The 7258-nt window shown below is 57.2% G+C and overlaps 2 long non-coding RNA genes across 3 annotated transcripts; both read right to left on the reverse strand.

The window, feature by feature from the left end:
* Window positions 1-510: 510 nt before the first annotated feature.
* Window positions 511-5480, reverse strand: LOC115274042. The gene is made up of 3 exons (XR_003901059.1): window positions 5129-5480; window positions 1557-1784; window positions 511-595 (listed from the first exon to the last, which is right to left on the reverse strand). It is a non-coding gene; the product is annotated as an uncharacterized LOC115274042 (long non-coding RNA).
* On the reverse strand, window positions 2384-3552 carry LOC115274038. Of its 2 annotated transcripts, XR_003901058.1 has the most exons (3): window positions 3383-3552; window positions 3177-3225; window positions 2384-3061 (listed from the first exon to the last, which is right to left on the reverse strand). It is a non-coding gene; the product is annotated as an uncharacterized LOC115274038 (long non-coding RNA). The 2 variants fall into 2 exon arrangements; XR_003901056.1 differs by having other exon boundaries at window positions 3177-3406.
* Window positions 5481-7258: the final 1778 nt, after the last annotated feature.

The raw sequence follows: 7258 nt of genomic DNA on the forward strand, positions 1-7258 counted from the left end.
CTCTCTCTTCCCTTCTCTTGTTTCTTGTAGGGAGCTAATGCCTACCTATAGACTCATGGCACTTTCTAGAGATGGAGGAGGGTGAAGTGGCTGTGGAGTCTGGGACCAGGGGGAGGGAGACGGGACCTCGGGCTTGGGACCTGGAGGGAGATGCTGTTGGCTGACTCAGGGACTCAGGAGAAGGAGGTGTCGACGGCGCCAAGGGAGCCGCTGGCCAGGCTTCAGCCAGGGAGGTGTTCGTGAATCTCTCTGTAGGGTTGGCTTGAAGGCACCTGGAGATTTCATCTGAAGCTGGCACCAACCTTGTGGATCTGAGTAGCTAACACCCAAATCTTGATAAAGCGCTGAAAGCCTGTCTTTTCAAATGGGCATCCAGGCTCAAAAATCTGCTTAAAACCAATTTATTTTGACTAGAAATTGATATTAAATTGATTTATGTTGACTATGTGTCTAGGGGCCAAATATTGAGTAAAATCCATAGCAGAAAGATCCTTCGGCAAATCCACCCATCTCTATGTGCTAAGTGCACCTGGGCGTGAGGACGGTGCAGCCAGCCCTTCTTGACTTATTAGTTTCGCCCAAGAAGGTCAAACATCTGAAAAAGTAAATTTGATCTTAGATTCCTCACGTTGTGCATTCATTCATTCAACAGACAGTGAGGCACGGCTGCACATGTCTAGGACACTAGCTGGGCTCATGGCGCGCGCCCGCCAGCTGTCGGGACAGACACGGTGTAAGGAGCATGAGCCTGAGCCATCAGGAAGGGGAAGAAAAAGTAAAGCAGAAGCGGGGTCTCCTAAGGGTGCTGTTTGCAGGGCTCCAGAGTGTGGTCAGAGGGGCACCTCTGAGGAGACGGCATCCGGGCGAGGACTGGGGGACCAGGAAGTCGCTACCTAGAGAGCTGGGAACAGGCCGTTCCTGGAGGGGGCAGCGCACTGCACAGCCTCTGGGTTCTGGCACATTCTAGGCGCAGTGAGCGGTCAGCATGGTGAGAGGCAGGGTGCCCAGGACTGTGGGCCTCCCCGCTGCAGTGAGGATTTTGTGTTCTGTTCTGCTGAGGGGCCGCTGACGTGGGCGTCATGACCTGGCTGTGTTAGGGGACCTCCGGGGATGTGCACAGGGCACAGAGGCGGCGGGAAGCCACTCAGGGCACCCGCCACACCAGCGCGGGGCACAAATGGCCACGACCTGGACAGGTGGTGGGGGCGCGGGGAAGGCCAGGTGCAGGTGAGGGAGAAGAGAGAATCACGCTGACCCAAGAGGCCCGGTCACACTGGGGGCCGAGTGGTGTCGGGCAAGGTCCAGGACATGTCCTGACGGAGGCGATCTCCCTCACACACGAGGGTTGACCCTGGCCACGTATGCAGCTCCTGTCTGGCCTCTGCCAAGCCCTCAGTCGACCCACTGCCCCAGGAAGGTCTGGGTGCCCACTCGCTGAGGCTCCCGTGCCGGGCAGAGGGGTGGGAAGAGTGGCCACCTTTCTAACACCATGTTAGCTCTCCCATCGCTGGAGGTACGGCGCGTGGGTTATACTGAGTTATCTGGCTCCCACGCACCTTGGATCCTGGAGCTTGTGGCCACCACGAAGGTGGGCAGGGGGCTGGAAGGGGTGTGGAGGGGCCTTCAGAGCCCTACACGGGCCTGGCATTGAGATCTGAGATGCAGAGGTGAATGGAGAGACAGCTGGGGGGCGGGGTGTGGACCCCTGCCACGGGGTCTCAGCCCTGGGTGCCTGGCGGGCCCATCCTGGAAAATCACTCATGGCTCTGGTCTTCTTGTCTCTCCTGTGAAATGGGGAGATGAGAGAGGTGCGGATCAGTGCCCAGCTGGGAGCTGCTGCCTAGACAGGCCTCCTGAGGAGGGTGGAGGAGGAGGAGGGAGAGCCCGGGGCAGGGGTGGGGTCCTAGGAGGAAGCAGGGGGGCACACAGCCTCTTTTGCCTGGGAGGCAGGCTGCAGGGATGGCCACCAGCGTGTGGGGGTGCAGGGGCAGTCCCAGAGGCCAGCTGTGCCATCTCTGAGCTGGGAGGACTGGGCTCAGCAGGCACAGGGCCAGGACATGGCTGGGGTGCAGTGCCTTGAGCCGCCCTCAAGATGGGGACTTTTGCAGAGCACAGTGGCCTGAGGCTGCCTGAACGTGCTATGCAAATTTATGCATTTATGCAAATCACAGCAACCCAGATTCCTGGCTGCCAGACCTGTGCCGCCTCCTTCTCTCTGGAGAGCTTGGGGGCCCGTGGGGCTGCAGCGTGCCTTCTCTCTCCTGCTGCCTGAGGGGAGATTGGCAGACACAGGGCTCCGATCTCCTCTCGGCCTCCCCTCGGCCCACGGCTTCCCGAGGCCAATCCCTGCCTGGCTTATAGACACCGAGAATAAACCTGTTCAGTGGGTTAAACCCTCTTTTTATTTCAAGGCTCTGCCCGTCTCTTAACAATTAGTGGATTGATCTCAATTCTTGACATGGAGTCCAGCAAGTTCTCAGCTGACTGAAGTTCTGCAAACACAGTGGCTTCCCTGGAGGTGCCTTTGTTTGATTAATAAGAGCAGTTCTTGGTCTTTCCTCCATGCCTCTCGGCAATGCCGCTGTCAGCTGCTTATCAATCCTCAGGACGCCTGTGAGGAGCAGGTGGCAAGTCCTGGACTGCGGTCTGCAGGTGGGGAGCTGAGCACTGAGGGGGCCGCCCTGTCGTCCTGGGGGAGCTGCGCACTGGGGGACCCCTCAGCTGCTGCCATAGCCTCCGCGCAGGTCTGATCAGCACTTGGTTCTCAGCAGCTCTGCCTGCACCCGGAGGTGGGGAGTTGGGTCTGGGGAAGGCAACACCTCCCATTCTCCATTTGTCACTGTCACACAGAGTTTGTTGTCTTCTCGCTCCTTGGACAAGGGGCTGGTGTGCCTTCGAATACAGGTGACACCGCTCCTCCAGGATGGGCTCTAATTGGAGGTGCCTCGCCCCCGCCCCCAGGCCCAGGGAGGATGAAGCCATATGTGCTCCTACCTCCCTCTTCCACACGCAGCTGGGGCGGCCGCCCTCTCTGTGTTCACACTGAGCCGCAGGCTTCTTGCTATTCATTAAGGTGTTTATGTGGACAGGAAATAGAAATTTCAAGGGTTTGATGAAATTAAGACTTACTTGTTAGCTGGCAAAACTCAGGAGGGGGTAGAAATACATCAACCCACATCTTTGAAGACTAGGAAGCAGGAAAGCACGTGATCTGGGCTAAGGGGACTGTGAGGCATAATATAATTTAGAACCAGCCAGTTTACTGTGATGTCTCTGCTAAGACACGCTTCGCCCAGCCCAGGAAATCAGGGCTCTGCTCCGACAAGTCTCTGTGTTCTGATTAGAATATTCAGACACTCTCCCCGGAAGCGGGTCAACCCACCCCTGTGACAGAGAACGGAACCGGGTCACTCTGACTGCACGTGGGTCTGTCCAGGTCATCAGTGTCCACAGAGCTCAGGGCTTCATTGTGACATGGGCAGGGCGGGGACAGAGGGGACCCGGCCCAGTGGCAGGAGACTCGCACTGCCGGCTCCCAGTCCTCCTCCCCAGGCTGGCGAGTTGCACGCCGGGGCCAGAGCCCGCGTGTTCCCCGGGGGACTGAGCTCAGCGCTGCAGAGATAGCCAAGCCACCATGCTCATCGCTTCGCTTTGACTTCTGCTGGAGAGCTGAGCGAACGGACAGGACAGGCTTCATCACGATGCTGGCAGGCTGGGTCCAGGACCCAGAGGGGATCCCGCAGGACCAGCCAAGAGGGTCCCTGGCTGTGCGCAGGGTAGAAATCAACCTCGAGCCAGCAGGAGGTGACAGCAGAGTATAGTGAAGGTGTAGGGAGTGCAGGCACGGACAGTGATGGCTGTGACTCAGAAAGGAAAGCAGAGGGAGTCCTGTCTTTGCTCAGGGTCCGGTGTGGAATGTCCTCTCCCGCATCCGGGAACCGGTTAGGACAAAGGCGAGGGTCCGGCTGTTACTCCTTGGAGCAGGGCATCCTGGGATATCTGGCGCCTGTGGTCTAGAATCTGCACATGACAGCGTATTCTGGGCATCCTCACCTGGTCCTTCCTCAGATGTTCTCTGTCCTGGAGAAATAGGTAACTCCTTGGCCTTCACAAGGAGGACGTATGCCATTTGCATTACAAGACATGTGGAAAGTGGGGCTGCAGGTCCTAGCAAGAGTAGGACCTTGGACCAGGAAGAGGGGCAAAATGCAGACGTTTAGAGAGACTTTCAGTTTTCCTGTTTCAGTCTCAAAGGGACTAATCCAGAGATGCAACAATTAGGCAAGAAACAGAAGAGCGAACATTCCAAAATCATCCAGGTGGGAACATTCCTTCAAGTAGTAGTGACTGGGTATTGCTACGTGCCATGGGGTTCCCTGTGCATGGCAGAAAGCCCTCAATGTGTGGGGACCCATCCACGACGCTGGCCAGCGGAGAACTCTGTGAACACACACTCAGGTATCACTGGTCCATGGATGGGACCCAGGCCGCCCAGCAGAAAAGCTCCGTGAGCACACACTCGGGTGTCACTGGTCTGTGCATGGGACCCAGGCCGCCCAGCGGAGAACTCTGTGAACACACACTCAGGTGTCACTGGTCTGTGCATGGGACCCAGGCCGCCCAGTGGAAGAGCTTAGCCAGGGGCCAGGCAGCCTGGGCAATACTCTCAGGTGGCCATGAGCCAGCTGCAAGGCCCGACTCTTTCTCCAGGGCTGCTGTGACCCCAGGCTCAGAGTTCTGTGCTGAGCTGCGCCCCCCGGACCAGCCCCTGGGTCGTCCGCAGCGTCAGCAGAGGTGGGCAGTGCAGCTGAGCGGTGGGGGCGTGGGCTTCCGGACATACCGGACCTGGCTCTGAACTCGGGCCCCACCACTCGCTAGTTCCCTTCCTCAACGTCATCACCTGCGGGGACAGCCACACGTGTGTGCGTCACCGTGTGAGCGACGGGCGAGCTGACATGCCCTGAATGTTTAGGTTGGAGCCTGGTTCTGCGCGGCAGAGCTGACACGGATCCAGGCCGCTGGCACGCGGTGGTCGTGTGCATGCTCTCCTGCCCTGGTCACATGCCATCGCAGTTTCAGCGGCTGAGCACAACCGATTTAGTATCTTACGTTGTCTCATGCATCCTACATGGGCTCGCCAGGCATCAGCGGGGTCCTGCTCCTGCCCGGGGCTCCACTGCCAGGACTTGCAGGGGATTGGCTGAATTCAGTCCCCGGGGGGTAGGTTGAGGCCCTACCTCCTGCTGGCTGTCAGCTGGGAGCCACTTTAACTCCTGAGGCCTCTCCTGGGCCCCTGGGCCCAGGTCCCCAGCTCAGTGCCAGCCACAGCACCCAGACCCTCTTGCTGGAAGTCTCTCTGGATGACCGTACTGCTGCACCTCTCTTGCTTCAGCCAGAGAAAGTTCTTTGCTTTTCAGAGCTCATCTGGTTTGATTGTGCAGGATAATCTCCTATTTCAGACCCATTGCCTTACAGCTGCATGATCCTGCTGGCTTTGTGATGTCACACATCCGGATTCCTGGGACCTTGTGGGGACTGTTCTGTCTCCTACACTGGCCTTTCAAGGGACATTCAGAGCACTCTGTTTCTCACAGTGGTGGAGGTGTGGACAGTGTGCCCGGCGCTGACCATCTGCGTGAGTGCAGGGCTGACCCCTAGGAAGGGTTTCCTAGGTGTCGCACGCTGTGCTGGGAGCTGGGCATAGACGGTCTCATCGGACCACACAAGAACTCTGAGACGCCCGTACTGTCCAGCACCCCGGATTTAAAGATGCCTGAAGCGGATACTCAGCGAGGCCAGTGACTTGCCAGAGGATGTCAGCTGGTGGCCCCCAGAGCCGGCACCCACCCAAGTGGCTGCCCCAAAGTCAGAATTGGTGGTGTTATATTTTTAAGACATCAGTATTAGGCCCTAACTGTCAAAATTAAATAATAAAGGCACCCTAGGTGCTGGGCTCAGCCTAGGCGATGCTTTGAGGTGATGGGTAACAGATCAGACCAGTGTTCAGCCACCACTTCCTCCCTGTTCCCAGCCCCTGGGTGTTTCTGCCTCTTCTTCCAGCCCTGCTTTGGTGTTGGGCTCAACTGTGTGACTTGCTTCTGCCAGTGGAATGTGGAAGGAGGTGACAGTGTGTCAGCTCTGAGCCCAGCCCATGGGAGGCTTAGCCCTCAGGGGACGTCTGTCATTTTCCAGGAGCTCATGGGCCCGGTGGCTGCTTCTCCAGAGGGAGACACGGAGAGTGGCCTGAGTGTGACCCCAGCACAGAGCAGAGCCACCCCAGCCCTGCCTTGCTCTTGTTAGTGAGAAATAAATGCTTACGGCTGTTCTGCATGGTGGTTGTTTGTTACACAGTAAGACTGACTGATACAGTTGTGTCAGGAGCAGGGCATTAAAGCTCATCAGAAATTAATGTAGTTATTTGTTCTAAACTTCATAAGTCCTGATCTGTACATGGCACCTGATTGTGGGCCTTCCTGGTCAGCGTAGGTGCCCTGAGTCCCCTGCTGAGGGGGCTTCTTGCAGTCCTGCTGGAGCAGGTCCACCCTGCTCCTGGGGTGGTGATCTGAGACAGGGCGGGGCCTGGGCTTGGGGTTCAGGGCCTGGGGTCACATCTTGACTCTCTGGAGAGACTTGCCTTCTCACCATCCTAGTGCCCTCAGGTCTCTTTGTGACCGCTCCTGAGATGAGGGGAGGGTATAAAAGTCTTTATTTATGGCTTCATTAATTCACTCCTTCGTCTGTTCAGCACAATTTTCTGAGCACCTACTATGCTCAAGGACTTGACGAGGGACCCTTGTCTTCCCAGTTCTGATTGTTTTAAGGGTTTTGCTCAGACCCAATGCCAGGCAGAATGGGCACGTGGAAAGAGACTCCAGAGATGTCCCCAGAGTCTGGAGTGCCGGGCCAGGCTGCGTGCACATGGTGCTGTCAGGGCCCGAGGGCTGGTGCCTCGGGCCCCAGTTCCCTCATCCAGAAACGTTTCACTGCCTGTGTACTGCGTGCCGGGCACCGGGCTAGATGCCAGCGTGTGGGAGTGAAACCGTCAGCCCAGGTTGCTCCCTTCTTGGGACACAGGGAGAGAGGAAGGAAGGTGCTTTAGGAAAGGGAACAGCACATGAAAAGGTATGTTTTAAATAAGATTTGGGGAAATCCTGGAAAACGAGAAGTGGTTTGGTTTGAACCTATCCCATGACAAAGCAAGAAAGTCTCAAAATGGTTTGTCCTCCTCACCTCTGTAATGCTGGCTAAAAGTAAGACT

This window comes from Suricata suricatta, chromosome 2, assembly GCF_006229205.1.
Source record: "Suricata suricatta isolate VVHF042 chromosome 2, meerkat_22Aug2017_6uvM2_HiC, whole genome shotgun sequence".
Classification (NCBI taxonomy): Eukaryota; Metazoa; Chordata; class Mammalia; order Carnivora; family Herpestidae; genus Suricata; species Suricata suricatta.